At 42.8% G+C, this 15575-nt stretch overlaps 1 protein-coding gene across 25 annotated transcripts in view; it reads right to left on the bottom strand.

The window, feature by feature from the left end:
* Window positions 1–15575, bottom strand: part of TENM3 (teneurin transmembrane protein 3) — a 1577510-nt gene that overhangs the window by 665735 nt on the left and 896200 nt on the right. For 3 of the 25 annotated variants that reach the window (XM_082244030.1, XM_082244031.1, XM_082244032.1), the window contains exon 1: window positions 4452–4625. The exons of the other annotated variants lie outside the window; for them this stretch is intronic. The gene's annotated coding sequence lies outside the window, so the exon portion shown is untranslated. Of the gene's footprint in view, window positions 1–4451; window positions 4626–15575 lie in introns of those variants that run through there. 25 annotated transcript variants of the gene reach the window in all.

Genomic DNA, 15575 nt, shown 5'->3' with positions numbered 1-15575 from the left:
GGAAGATCAAAGAAGAACCATTCACTACTGGGACCAGCAATGCGGTCTACTCTTGGTATATTTAAATTGATCTTAATTTATACAGAGTCCTAGACCAAATTATCTCTACTCTAGAAGAGATATTGAAGATAACAAGTGATAGAATTATTTCCTGCTGAAACCAGAAAGCTATTTTTTTTGTATATTAGTACACTGTATATTTTAGTGTACATAAATTGATATTCTTGTCATAAATAAAAACTCTTCATCTAATAGTGACGGACATTGGTATGTAAATAATGCATTTAATAGATAAATAATGCATTTAATAAACTTCTATGACTCAGAAAAAACAGCTCCACTTCATACAAAATAGTCATCCTACAAAAATAATATAATACTTTATATGTGTTTTAGCTGACTGCGGACAGTGTCAGGTACAGATGCCAGTTCAAAAAGTTGGTAAAGGCTTAAATGAAGATTTCAGTCTGATGAAGGTTGAGGTGGCAACCAAGAGGTAAGAATGGAGGCCTATCATGATGGTGCTTTGACTTAAGTCCTAAATTGAAACAAAAAAGTTGTTCTGGGTGACCTGGACATCAAATCTGTGTATATAGAATAACTTAGGCATCAAATATGTGTATATGGATTAACCCGGACATCAAACATGTGTACATTGAATAACCTGGACATCAAATCTGTGTATATAGAATAACTTGGGCATCAAATATGTGTATATAGAATAACTTGGGCATCAAATATGTGTATATGGATTAACCTGGCCATCAAACATGTGTACATTGAATAACCTGGACATCAAATCTGTGTATATAGAATAACTTGGGCATCAAATATGTGTATATAGAATAACTTGGGCATCAAATATGTGTATATGGATTAACCTGGCCATCAAACATGTGTACATTGAATAACCTGGACATCAAATCTGCGTATATAGAATAACTTGGGCATCAAATATGTGTATATGGATTAACCCGGCCATCAAACATGTGTACATTGAATAACCTGGACATCAAATCTGTGTATATAGAATAACTTGGGCATTAAATATGTGTATATGGATTAACCCGGACATCAAATATGTGTATACTGAATACCTAGACATCAAATACGTGTAAATAGATTAACGTGGACCTCAAATCTCCGTATTTGGATTTCTTGTTCAAGAACTGTATTACTTTATCAAAGTCGAATAACAAGAGAGGCAAGAAACCCATTTCAAAGCAAAGTGGTATGCAAATACCCAGTGAAATCGTATTGGACCCAGAGACATTATTATTAATAAGTAGGCAATTACAGATCCTATGGATTTATATATATATATATATATATATATATATATATATATATATATATATATATATGGATTAGCATGGACACCAAATCTGTGTAAATAAAATAACATGGACACCAGATCTGTGTATATGGAATAACCATGCATAAAAAAAAAAAATATATATATAGAATAAACTGGACATCAAAACTGTGTATTTGGAATAACTTGGGCAACAATTATGTGTATATAGAATGACCTGGAGATCAAATCTGTTTAGAAGAAGTAACCTGGACAGCAAATAGGTGTATATGAAATAACCTGGCCTTCAAATCTGTATATTTGGGATAGCCTGGATTTAAAATCTGTATATATGAAAAATCTGTGTGGAGGGGGGAATATGAACGTTGATATATCCCTGTACGTTTGTTATGTGGGGTGACTGTACTTCTCTGGTCATGGGTCTCTCACCTTTGAGGTGACGTCACACTGATGAGGCTACTTTTATGGTGTTACTTTTTTTTTGGGTTTTGTTTTCGTACTTAATTTTTTAAAGAATGTTATGTTTTCTTAAAAAGCTTTCATCTACAGTTGCCTTGTTATACAATTTCAAAAAATTTCAATAAAAATAATTTTACAAAAAAATATATGGAATAACCTGGACATCAAATGGGTGTAAATGGAGACATGCCAAGGAGGAGTAAACATGAATAGAGTGCTATGGAATAACCTGGACATCAAATCGGTGTAAATGGAGACATGCCAAGGAGGAGTAAACATGAATAGAGTGCTATGGAACAACCTGGACATCAAATCGGTGTAAATGGAGACATGCCAAGGAGGAGTAAACATGAAAATAGTGCTATAAAAAAAAAAAAAAAAAATACAACAAAATAAAAAAAAAAAATAATCTACAAGTAAAAGGACAGCCTACAAAAAAAAGTTAAGGAAAAGAAAAAAGGCCATCTACAGAAATAAAATGACAAAAAGTTAGCAGGCCAGACAGAACGAAAGTGCAACAAGTGTCGTAGAAGTGCCTGGCAGAGCCGAGTCATGCTTTAACAAACCACTGTCAAGCTATGTCAGTCTTTTGCTATGCAGCACCTGGACGGTGATATATGCCAATTACAATGATAATTATTTCAGTTCCACCCAAATCAGGTTTATATAGATTAGGTATTTGATTTTGCAATAAGCTCAAATCTTCTGCGTGATCCAACAAGTTGTGGCTGCACTGTAAACAGGCCTTAGTAAAAGCAAACCAGTTAACCCAAGAAAAAATAAAAAGTTTCATTGGTCCCTTTACTGCAGGAGCGAGACTACAGGACATTGGCAGGCAAAGGCACCGTCGGATCCCCCTAGCCAGGAGTCTATTAGAAATGCTTTGCTCTTACATGAGTCACTCACAGTGTAATGTAGAGTAAAATAAATCACTGTATACATCAGGTCACACTTCATCAGGCACCCCTTGTGCAGAATATCAGATGTTTGCAGGGATTTTAATCATAGGCTCCAAACTGCTTTTCTTCTGTTTAGTACTCAATCCCCAGAAGAAAAGCTAGTCTACAAATGCACAACCCTTCCAAGACTTAGAGAAACCCAAGCAAGTCAGTCCAGCTAAATCATTCTGCAGATCTGCACCATCTCCCCAAGCCATTCATCAATTCCAGCCTAAAGAAGCGCAGACCACAAACTTTTAAACTCCTAGGAATCGTAGTAGGGGGGGGGGGGGCACACTAGTTACCCCAACAAGTTCAAAAGGGCCCATTCTTCATCTCTACCAGCTGCCATGCACTTTATATAGAGATCAGACAGTACAGGTGGGTAACTCTTCCACCGCCAGGGAGAGAACTATCCACAGACCGCCAAGCAGAGGCTTTGGTGAATATACAAGCACACAGTGCCATGCATTATTAAAGAGGAACAACATTAGAACCTGCCGGTAAAATATAAAACTGGGTTCTTCCTATTAACACACAGCGGCCATCGCATAAAAGGTTTCTACCTAGGGGTAAGTGCTTTCACGGCTCGCTTTGCAGATGGCCGAGCAGGAAACGTGAGACCTGGAATAGCAAATAAATAAATAAATAAACTTTACCAAAAAAAAAAGAAAAAACACTGCTTGCTTTTTTTTTCTCTCATTTTATTCTCTCTGGCCTCTCGTCCTTCACCGGATTCCTATTGTTCACAACATACACATGGAGAGAATCAGTTAAGTCTTTGTCTGCAGGATTTCATAGCAGTGCATTCAAAGTGGAATTTAAAATGCCTGCATAGTCCCCCCCCCCCCCCCTTCTTCTCTAAAAGCCATGTCCAAGGGAGGAGGGGGGGGGGATGCAGAGTTAATAAAGAGCAGATGAAAAGCAAACACAAATACCATCACTCTGAATTAAATTCAATATTCTGTGAAGTTTCGAACCTGGTGTGCATAGTTTAACCAAATAACAGAAGAGAAACCGGTGGGACAGGGAGGGAAAAAAATAAATAGAAAATTCCGACAAGCGATTTGCGGTGTGACAAGTATATCTATAGACATCCATATCCATAGATCTAGCACACCATGGGAGATCTAGGATCCAAACACAGGCATCCCATACCTTCTTGGCCAGAGAGTGGATATGTGAAGCCCAGCACACAACACCATGTTGATTTAAAGTCTAGCTGTATTTTGATACAATTTATCAGGGCTCCGTGATGGATTGTCAAACACACAACTCCTCCGGCCGGCTTCAGGAACAATTTGAAAGTTTTTGAGAACAAAAGGTTTATTTTAAGAATGAAAATCTTGGCTGGCTCCACTGCAGACTGGAGGGGAATCTGCTTTCAATTACAGAAAGTATTTCCACTCCACTGAGATGGGGGGGGGGGGGGGGTCAGACCTTTCAAGAGCAGGGCAATGCATCTGATTAGGAAGGTGCCACCATGGCAATCACAATCAATGCCCTGGCACAGGTTAGATGGGGGTAGGGGCAGATCCAAGGATGACATGGGACTGCAGCACACCATCACACTCACCTAGGTATTAAGATAGAAGAGGGATCCTGCAACAAAGGGATGGAGGCTGTGCAAGGATGGCATAAGGTGCTCAATCAATACTCATCCATCACAGATCACACATGCAATGCAAACATAGAATAGAATAAAAAGTAGAAAAATAGACTTTTCTTTTTTTAATTACCTCTGGTTGAGTCTTGTCTTGTGGGTGTCCTCTAAGGGTTAAAAAGCCAGCTGATTAGAGATGCTAATGGTGGTGTGGAGAGATTCTAGCAGAGGGAGCCTCCTCCCATTCCAGCAGTAGAGGATGGATGGAGAGATGATGCCTATGTCTATGTATGTGTATGGGAGGGGATGGTGGCCAGGCTGCTGCTCCTAATGCTGGGATCGCCTCCTTCCCTATGGATGCTCCGTGTATAGCAGAGTGAATGGCCGTGCAGGCAGCACGTTGGATCAGTCTATAATGTATCACGTTACACAGCCTGGCTCTCTCTTCTAGCAGCGAGCAGCGATCAGACATGATAGGCTGAGACTTCTCTGTTTACACCCAGGCAGGAGGAGGAGGAGGGGGCAGAGCCTGCCTCCTTTAACTCTTCTCTTACCTAGGATGGCAGATCGGCCACCTGTCACTAGTGCCAGGACAGGGTGATGGTGGGGATGGGTGCTGAGGGCTCCCCCCTCCTCCTCCTCTCTATGTTGGGGGTCTGGGATTATTATTTCTGTATGTGTCATTGGGAGCTGTCACTGGATTGGATGGAGCTGGGTGTATAATGTGCCTGGAGGATATACCCAGCTAAATATGCCTAATTGTCTGAGCCTCTCATTATCACACCTGTCATCAGGCACACCAAACTTGCAGCACTCTCTGTACCAGGAGGAGGACAATTCACCATCCCTTTTTCCCATTGTAGGCTGGAAGACAGAGATCTTATACAGGAAAACCCTGGATTGAGAGTAACTTGGTTTGAGAGCGTTTTGCAAGACAAGCAAATTTTTTTTAATACATTTTGACTTGATAAAACAAGCAATGTCTTGATATACAAGTAGCGTCACGTCACAGTATAAAAAAGAAGAGAGGCGCCTCTAAGTGTAGTAAGATGGTTACATTTAATGAAGGAACAACATTTAGCAACTCTCATGGTTGATGATTAAAGCGGGCACATCTAAAGCTGGATACACACTATACAATTTTCTTTAGATTTTTTCCTTTAGATTTACCAAAACCATATAATATGAGGTCAGACCTAAACACTTTCAATTTGTATGCAATCAGGCAGGCCCTTGCGCTACATAGTTGAAGGTAAAGGCCCGTACACACGTACCGATCGTCGTCATACAAACGTCGGCGGACGAAAGATCTGCCGATTGTACGCTTGTTAGTATGGTGCCTCCGACAGCTGTCTGCGCACATTCTGCGGACAAGAGTCTTTCTTGCAAACATAAAAATTTTTGTATGCCGACACCAGAACGGACGATTGTTCGCCTGTCAGTACAGAATTCTGCCGACAGACCGCAGATTTGCAAGACTGGGCATGCTCAGAAAAGAAAAAACACAGGGAAAGTTAACCATTACATGACATCACTTCTGCAGTCAGCTGAAGTCGGCGGACAAAATTCTTGTGCTGTCTTTGCACTTTTCAACAGACATCGACATCCCGGGGAGAAAAGACGAACGTTTGTATGACGACGATCGGTACGTGTGTATGGGCCTTAAAGCCTCGTACACACGTAACGATTGTTGGCCGTGAATTTTAGGCCAACGTCCGATCGGCCGATTGTCGGCTTGTTAGTATGATGCTTCCAAAAACCGACTACGACTTTCCGGCCAAAAAAAATCTGGTGTGCATGGGGCGCAGAGCATAGCTCCCCGAGCCCATACATTGTGTGACAATAGCGAATGAAAATTCGCTATTGTCACGGGGATCCTCCTCCTGGCCAATCAGGAAGCGGGTCCGAGACCCACTTCCTGATTGGCCGAAAGACTAACACATGCCATTGGCCGAGGAGGAGGCGGGAGGACTCGAGGAGACGCGGGGAACTGAGGAGAAGCCGCCGCTGCTTTGGACCCTTTCGAGGAATACTTGATATGCTGATGACATTTCTTCTCTTTGATTTGGAACAAAGTCCCTCTGTCCCTCTTTCCTCCTCATTTTGGTCTGATTTATAAATTTGTATATAAAATACACTTGTGGGCTTAACAAATCATTTTATTTATTTTTTTTGTATAATTCTCCTTTAAAGAGGAAGTAAACTTCCATCTTTAAGTTTTACCTATAGGTAAGGCTATAATAAGGCTTACCTATAGTTAGTGTAAATATAACCTAAACATGTACCGTTTAGGAGATATTTACTGTACATGCAGCCAGTGACATTACTGACGCATGCGCTCTGAAGGAACACCCGCCCGTGCGGTTTCTTCAGAGCCTTGTGCAGTGATCGGCGGCTCCCACGCACATGCGTGGGAGTGATGTCGGCGCTCCGGCCAGTCACAGTGCCGGAGTCCGTGAACCCAGAAAGAAGACCGAGTGAAGATGGACGCCATCTCCAGTGATGAGATCGCATCGCTGGAATGCTTTGTTTTGAGGTAAATTTCACATAATGTTCTATTATGCAATTCATACTAGCACATTATGCCTTTGCCTTGCAGGTACAAAAAAAAAAAGGAAAGTGGTTTACAACCGCTTTAAGGGGGCATGCAGGGGTGTGTCCTATGCCTACATACAGTGCTGTATTTTGGCCTAGGCCAACAAGGCCCTGGCCTAGGGTGGCACTTTGCAGGGGGGCAGCAAAAAAGCCACCCCCCTCCACATAAGACTCTATTGGCCACTGGTTGCTATAGCCACCTCTCTCATCCCCTCTCTCTCACCCCCCTCTCTCTCTCATCCCCCTCTCTCACTGCCTCCTCTCTCTCTCTCTCACCCCTCCTCTCTCTCCCTCTCTCTCTCTCTCTCACCTCACTTTCTCACCCCCTCTCTCTTTCTCTCTCACCCCCCTCTCTCTCTCAGCCCCCCTTTCTCTCTCATCCCCCCTCTCTCTCGCATCCCCCCTCTCTCTCTCTCTCTCTCTCATCCCCCTCTCTCGCGCTCTCTCTCTCACTCTCATCCCCTTCTCTCCCACCTCTCTCTCATCCCCCCTCTCTCTCGCATCCCCCCTCTCTCTCTCTCTCTCTCTCATCCCCCTCTCTCGCGCTCTCTCTCTCACTCTCATCCCCTTCTCTCCCCCCTCTCTCTCATCCCCCCTCTCTCTCTCTTTGATCACCCCCTCTCTCTCTCTTCCCCCCTCTCTCTATTTGATCACCCCCTCTCTCTCTCTTCCCCCCTCTCTCACCCCCCCCCTCCCTCACCCACCCCCTCTCTCTCTCTCCCTCACCCACCCCCCTCTCCCACCCCTTCTCTCTCTCCCACCCCCTTCTCTCTCTCCCACCCCCTCTCACCCCCCCCCCCTCGTGAGATCTCAGGGGTTCATGCTAGTCCCTCAATTTTGGAGAGAGTTACATTGATTAAAAAAGGAATGGGCAAATTTACATAGGGGGGGGGGTGCCCAATTTTAGTCTTGCCTAGGGCAGCACAAAACCAAAATACACCACTGCCTACATACTTTTGGTCATAGGTGTCCCTTTTTCCTATTGCAAAACGTTGGGAGGCATGTAAATGTACAGAGTGTCATTATTGAGCTCCCAAATGTCTCTGTCTCCTTCTGTCCCTCTTCTCAGTTGCCCTTATACCTCCTAGCTGCCCTCTTTTATAATTACACCCACTTTTAGACCCAAGTTCCGTAGCCTCTCCTTTCTTCTCAGTTATCCTATATATATATATATATATATATATATATATATATATGCAGCACACCCCACATAAGAGCCACTAGTAAAATGGGATCCCCCACACTGCACAGCCAGGCACACTGAATTTCCAAAGGCACACTTGAGTCAAGAAACAGACCAGTGCTTGTTTTTGTATTTTTATTGAAGGAATAAGGGGGTATTATGGGATTTCCACTTCAGAACTCTTCAGGGACAACTCTCTTATATATACAGTAGCTATATACACCCTTTTCTCTTCCTCCAGCACTTAACTTGCTTGCAGAAAAAAAAAAAAACACAGATTCAGCTGGAACAATTTTAATGAATCTGGCAAAGCACTCAAAGTAAAAGCCCTTTACAGACAGGGACCCCAGGCCCCATTTGTTGTGTAGCAAAGTCCATTGTCCAGCTTACATTTCTGTGGCTACTGATCCCAGCAACACCTCTTCAGGCACTGCCAGCCGCCTGGCTGCAGCTGCCTCTCTCACTAGCCCTCCTGGCTACTTCCCATAGTCCTCCAGACTGTACACACACCAGCCCCAGCTGGCTCTACTGGAGAACTCCTGGACATGCCGACCTGCTCCTGTTGACCTCACGTTTGCTCCCTTGCCTCCAGGAAGGATATTCTCCCTGTGTTGTACAACCAAACTCGACAGCCCCTCTTTACTTTTCAGTTGTCCCATACCTCTCAACTGTTCCTCGTTTGAAGTCAGTACCCCTCTTGGAGAACCAAATCCCATAGTCCCACTTTTTTAAATCAGTTTTCCCTTACCTCCCAACAATCTCATTTAGAACCCAATTACTATGTCCTTCATTTTCCAGCTGTCCCTCATTTGGAAGAACTGTCCCTCTTTTATAATCAAATTAATCTGTTCCTCTTCTCAGTTGTCCTATACCTCCCAACTTTCCCTCTTTTAGAGCCAAATTCCACAGTCCTTCTTTCCTTTTTAGTTACACCATACCTGCCAATTGTCCATCTTTAACAACCAAATTCCACTGTCCCTCTTTCCTTCTCTGTTGTCCAATAGTCCCAAATGTCCATCATTTAGATTTTAATCCCTCTGCCCTTCTTTCCTTCTCAGTAGTCCTTTACTTTCCAGCTGGCCCTCGTTTGACAGGACTATCCTCTTTTTAGAATCAAATCCATCTGTCCCTTTTCTCAGTTCCTATACCTCCCAGCTGCCCTCTTTTAGTACTAAGTCCCACAGTCCCTCTTTCCTTCTCAGTTATTCCATACCTCCCAATTGTCCATCTTTCGCAATCAAACTCCACAGTCTCTCTATCTATATTGTCCTATACCTTTCAACTGTTCCTCTTTTAGAACCATATCCCTCAGCCCCTCTTTCCTTCTCAGTTGTCCCATACCTCTTAACTGTTCCTAATGAGGAAGGACAGTCCATGTTTTAGAACCATATCCTATTTCTTTCTCATTTGCACCATACTTACCAACATTTACAACCAAACTCCACAGCCCCTCTTTCCTTCTCAGATGTCCTATACCTCCTAATGGTCCCTGATTTGGAAAGACTTTCCTTCTTCTAGAACCAAATACCTCTGTCCCACTTCTCCACTGTCTTATATCTCCCAACTGTCCCTTACTTGGAAGGATTGTCCGCCTTGTAGAACCAAACCCCACAGTCCCTCTTTCCTTTCAGTTATCCCATACCTCCAAATCGGTATGGGATTGTGTAAAGCACATGCCTGGACATATGCCCCACTGCACACTATCTGCATTCAGGGCATACATCTGTGCATGTGCAGGTGCTTTTTGTGATCCCTGGCACAACAGCAGCTGTGGGTACTGGGAACGTTTTTTTGAAGGCCCTGGACGCTGTACAGTCCCTTTACGACCGTGTATATGAGCCCTAATACTAACCTAAATCAAGCCCTGATCTACCTATTTTATCTTTATTATCTTTAAAGACTTTTCTTCTGGAGATCCTCCACAAAGATACAATGTATCTTCTTCTCCTCACAGATGTTCTAAAGAGTAAGCAATATCAGGCAGGATATGCGCTTGGAGGGAGACACTTAGGACGGTCCTTCTATAAATAGGAAGCTTGTTACTTGTATAATACCCTTGGTGTTTCTTTCTCCATATGATCAAGAAAATACATCTATCTATTTGGGAATACTATACAAATAAGTGCCTGCCCATCCACCGCATACCCTAGTAGGGGGATGCTATATACCCTTTTCTTTGGCAGTATATGAACATCCAACACAATAGTGCATTGGGGTCTATATTACCTAATAAGAAAGCACGTGTACCATATAGGCACCCCTATTTTATATGCACACATATGTTCTACAAAAATTATTATTACTGCAAGATCGACACACGGTCTACGTCTGCCATACAAGTGGAACCTATCAAATTCCTGTTTGTCCTGTGAGTCCGCACGTCTCTAGGGGTACACTAGCTGGTTCTCTGGTCTCTTAAGCCCTGAAGAAGCGAAGTCAAGCGAAATGCGTTGGCTGCAAAGGGACCATGTCCATCTTTTCTGACTGAGACCCCACCATCCGGTTACCCATTTTGTGTTCTCATTTTAAATTCATTATATGTAGATGTTATATGTATGCATGTCTTCATAGCATGGTTATGCATGCTTTTTTATGTGAACAGAATTTATTTTTAACTTTATTTCCGTGTTGCATCGTATATTTTGACCATCTCATTTGGGCCCTTAAAACCCCATCTTTTTTCTTTTTTTATGGTTTAGTAAGCAATACAGGGAAAGCTTTTCAAACTAGTGATCACTGTAATTAACTGTCACAATATCATTATCATGGAAAGTCCTACCAGCTTCCAATTTTTACTCTGAGACTAGAAGCTGTCAGGTGATAGCTCAGTTTCAGTGCTGAATGTGATCGAGCACATTCACAGCACAAACACATGTATACATAGTGTATGTGGCAAGGCCCAGTTAATGCTAACATAAAAATGCTTACAGCCAGAACTAAGCGGTCAGCTACTAAAACTGCACCCTTCATCCCCCAGTAGCCATCTGACAATGTAGCCAGCAATAACTGCTGCTAGTCTTGGTTTCAAAAACATGCCTGGGACAAGTGGTGGCAACAGGAATGCAGAGGGCTGGGTGGCTGACTTGCCCCCTCGTTCTGCATTATTTTTGCCACCACTTGTCTCGGATAAGTTATTGGAGCAGGGGGGCTGGGAAGGGGGGGGGGTTACTTGTCTGACATCTTAGTTAGGCGTACAATGTACATAGGAACATGAGGTAGTACTACATGTACATGAAGAAAATTTGAAATTAAGATTCGGTAAAAAGAGGTGCCTGGAGTGAGAATCCCCAACCTTAGTCTAGAAATGAGCAGTTGCCAAACATAAATATCCATATTGTACCCATATTGTATATACAAATATTGTAAGACATTCAGATTGTGCCAGCATGTCTGAGAGCCCTGGTGTTTATTACCAGCTTAACTGTGCCTTTAACTAACAGTGGGTCTGTCACAGGAAAATGAATAATGAACAGCCAACTTATTCCTATACTCAGTGGTGTCACTAGGGTTGATGTCACCTTGTGCGGTAAAACATTGTGTCACACTCCCCTACCCCCCGCTAGCCTGCCACAGTGCTCTATTCTCCTGCTGCAGAGTGACAGCAGGACAGGCAGTGGGGCACTGAGCATACTAGCACATTGGTGTGGCTCACCTTCCCCCCCACCAGCCTGCCACAGTGCTCTGTCCTGCCACTGCGGAGAGACAGCAGGACAGAGTATTCAATACGGACCAGGCTAGTGCATCGGGTTCTCTCCTGTCTAGCTTGCCACAGTGCCCTGCAGGGTGCTGGGCAGTCTAGTTTCAGGCCGGCAACACGTAGTCACGATACACATCCCAAACTGGACCCTGTAAATTATAGGGTTGGTGCCAGCATGCTAATCCCTGCACTGTCACAGAAGGGGGTGACACCACCATGGGCAAATATCACTTCTTACTTACTGTTACCACTCTGGCGGGTGTCACCCGGGTGCGATCTGTTCCCCCATAGTGATGCCACTGACTGTACTCATGGCGACCCCCCCAGCAATCTAAAGCAGTAAAATGCCACCCATATAGGTATGAATGGGCTTGGAACAGCCCACCAGGCAGGGCCACACAGTGAAGAAAGTCAGGAGAGGGGCTAAAGGTAAGTAGGTAGGTGACTTGCGTTGTTTAAAAATACTGCAGAAATCAATCATTTAATTCAAAGCTTTTCATTTAATAGGAGCTTATTAATATGGGCTGGAATGGACTTCGCATAATGCATAGAGATCGCTACCATCTATTACTACTGCAAAGGCTAAAAGAAGAAAACCCAGAAAGTGCCATGACACATAGATTGCGTTCTGCATTAATAGCTCATTCTCAGTTATGTCGTAGTACAGTAATAAAACTGCAGCGAGAATCCTGGTGCTTCTTTTGAAGTGGAACAGCAAATAGATTTAAATGATGCAGTTCGCACCACTATATTATAAAATCCTTATGGTGCTTTTAAGATTTTACAACACAACATTGGATTTTGCACAATCAAATATTCATCAAATGCAGAGTAAATGCACAGGAAGTGACTGAAAAGTAATTGAAAATTAATTCTGATGAATTGTTACACCTATAGCACTATAACAATAAAAAGGTGTAAGTATTCTTAAAAGGTTTATAGATTTTTGTAAATGCAAATTGAGTTAACAAATATTCGTATTTCTAGCCTTTCTGCTTCCTGTGGTGGCAGCTGACAACAGTTCTTTACAAAAGTACAATTTTATGTACTGAGAAATACAAGCATACAGCGGCAGTTAAGTGTGTATAGCCGTCCACAGCGCATTCTGCAATGCATTTCAATGGGCAGAATTATGCTGCAACTGTGGCTTCCAGGCTTGGCAACAACAGGAAGATTTTACTCTATATGGCTGTACATGCTGGTATGTGGCCATGTGCAAGAGCCCTTCCTACCATCTACAAGAAGTACCCTTTTTTTAAATAAACTTATCCTTTTTAATATTTTATATATTTTATCTATATATTTATTTTAATATAAAAAAAGAGGTTATTCCTACCTGCTTTGTGCAATAATATTGTACAAAACTGTCACTACCTCCTCTTCTGATGCTCTCAGCTACTCCCTCCGTTGGGTGCCTCCTTTAGCAAGCTAGGCGCATTTGTGTGCATCATACAATGCAGATAGGCAACACCCCCGCACCCTCCTTACAGGAGTTTGCCCTACGGCAGGGGGAGCCAATAGCCCCGCTGCCCACAGTTTCTCCTTTGAAAGCAGGACAGGAGGGGAGATGTGCTGGAACTGGAAACAGTGAGGTAACATGGAGCCAAGTAAATGTTTGGTGGCAGGAGGGAGTAAAATAGCGGGATATTTTCTACCTAAAAAATGTTTAGATTTTATAACCACATTAGCTTGCTTCTCTATTAAAGGTGGATACTGATTGGCTGCCGCTAGATGGCTTTTGGATGCAAGAACTCACTACCATAATTCTTGCCATAGGCATATGGGGCTCGATACATCAACCTAAAAATGTACTACATTTGCAAAGGATTTCAAAAGCACTATGGGTTAGCTATTAGGGCAGCGCATTGCAGCAGGTTGCTTTGCAGCTTCCTCTGTGTGATAGAAACCTGGTACTAAGCCATGTGATAAGTGATAAGTCTGTGGCAACTGAGTTCCTTATCCACTTTCCTACTGCTCACTGTGCTGCTACTGCGGCACCATGGCAGCCCTGGGTCCAGCGAGATAGACCTATGTCACTGGACCCCTGCCTGTCTCGGCCCGCCGGAGACTCGCTCCTGCTGTGTTTAGAAACAGCGGGAGTCGGGCCGGAGGAGGAGAGAGGGCGATCACCGCCTCTCTTCCTCGATCGTGGGGAAAAGTGTGAGAATATCCGCCCACTTGTGTAAACAAAGCAGGTGGATCTTCTCTGTGACAGACAGGGACAGATCACAGGATTCAGCATAGCTGAACCTGCAATCTCTCTCTCTGTCACAGAATCCCCCCCCCCCCCCCACACACATCAGTAAGCATGAGGCATACATTTAACCCCTTGATCACCAACAGTGTTAACCCCTTCCCTACCAGTGTCATTATTAAAGTAACAGTGCCTATTTTTAGCACTGATTACTGTAGTAATGTCACTGGTCCCCCCCAAAAGTGTAAAAAATGTCAGTTAGGGGTCCGATCTGTCCGCCGCAATGTCACAGTCCCGCAAAAAATCGCAGATCGCCGCCATTACTAGTAAAAAACAATAAAAATGACAAATCTTTCCCGTAATTAGTAAATGCGATAACTTTTGCCCAAACCAATCAAAATACGCTTATTGCGATATTTTTTACCAAAAATATGTAGCAGAAAACAAAATTGGCCTAAAATGTTAAAAAAATTAGATTTTTTAATTTTTTTGGGGAATGTTATATACCAGAATGTGAAAAGTATTGTTTTTTTTTTTTTCAAAATTGTCGCTCTTTTTTTCAAAAATTAAAAATCGCACAGGTGATCAAATACCACCAAAAGAAAGCTCTCTTTGTGGGGAAAAAAAGACGTAAATTTCATTTGGGTACAGCGTCGCACGACTGCGCAATTGTTCGTTAAAGTAACGCAGTCCTGAATCGCAAAATATGGCTTGGTCAGGAAGGGGGTAAAATCTCCCGGTCTTAAAGTGTATAAAAATACGCTCATTGAGAATTTTTTTTGTCAAAGACATGTAGCTAAATACATTTTGGCTTAAATATATGACAAAAATGTAATATACTGGATATTTTTTAACTGTCAAATTAGAAAATGTAAATTTTTCACAAAATGTTCACTATTTTTTTATTAATATCGCAAAAAATGAAAAGCGCAGAGGTGATCAAATACCATCAAAAGAAAGCTCTGTTTGTGGGAAAAAAAGGACGTACATTTAGTTTGGCTACAGCATTGAATGACCGCGCAATTATCAGTTAAAGTCACGCATTGCCAAGTTGAAAAAAGTGGCCTGGTCATTGAGCAGCAAAATCCTCTGGTCTTAAAGTGGTTAAAAAAGGAGGTTCTTTCAACACAACTATAAAATAATTGTGACAATGATGTTAAAAGGAGCTCCACCTGCTGGCTTTATAGAAATCTATATAGCATTTATATGCAATATTTGTTATTTAAAGGGATTGCAAAGCCTTAAGGTTTTTCATCTTAATGTATTCTATGCATTAAAGTGAAAAACCTTCTGAGCTACAGCTGCCCCCAGAGCCCCCCATTTTCTTACCTGAGCCCGATTAGTTCCAGTGTCCAGTGCTAAATCCCGCTGTCTGTGCCAATGGACGCAGCAGCGGGAATCGGGTGCCCCCATGGAAAGCGGCTCTCTGTGGGAGCACCCGATGAAGGGGAGGAGCCAGGGACACCAGTGGGGCACCCCAGAAGAGGAGGATCAGGGCTGCTCTGTGCTAAATCCTTGCACAGAGCAGGTAAGTATAACATGCTTGTTATTTTTTTTATTTGAACCTTTACAATCACTTTAACAGACAAAA

This window comes from Pelophylax lessonae, assembly GCF_965119305.1.
Source record: "Pelophylax lessonae genome assembly, chromosome: 1".
Taxonomy (NCBI): domain Eukaryota; kingdom Metazoa; phylum Chordata; class Amphibia; order Anura; family Ranidae; genus Pelophylax; species Pelophylax lessonae.
Note: the sequence above shows the minus strand (reverse complement) of the source record. Positions and strands in the feature narration are given on the sequence as shown.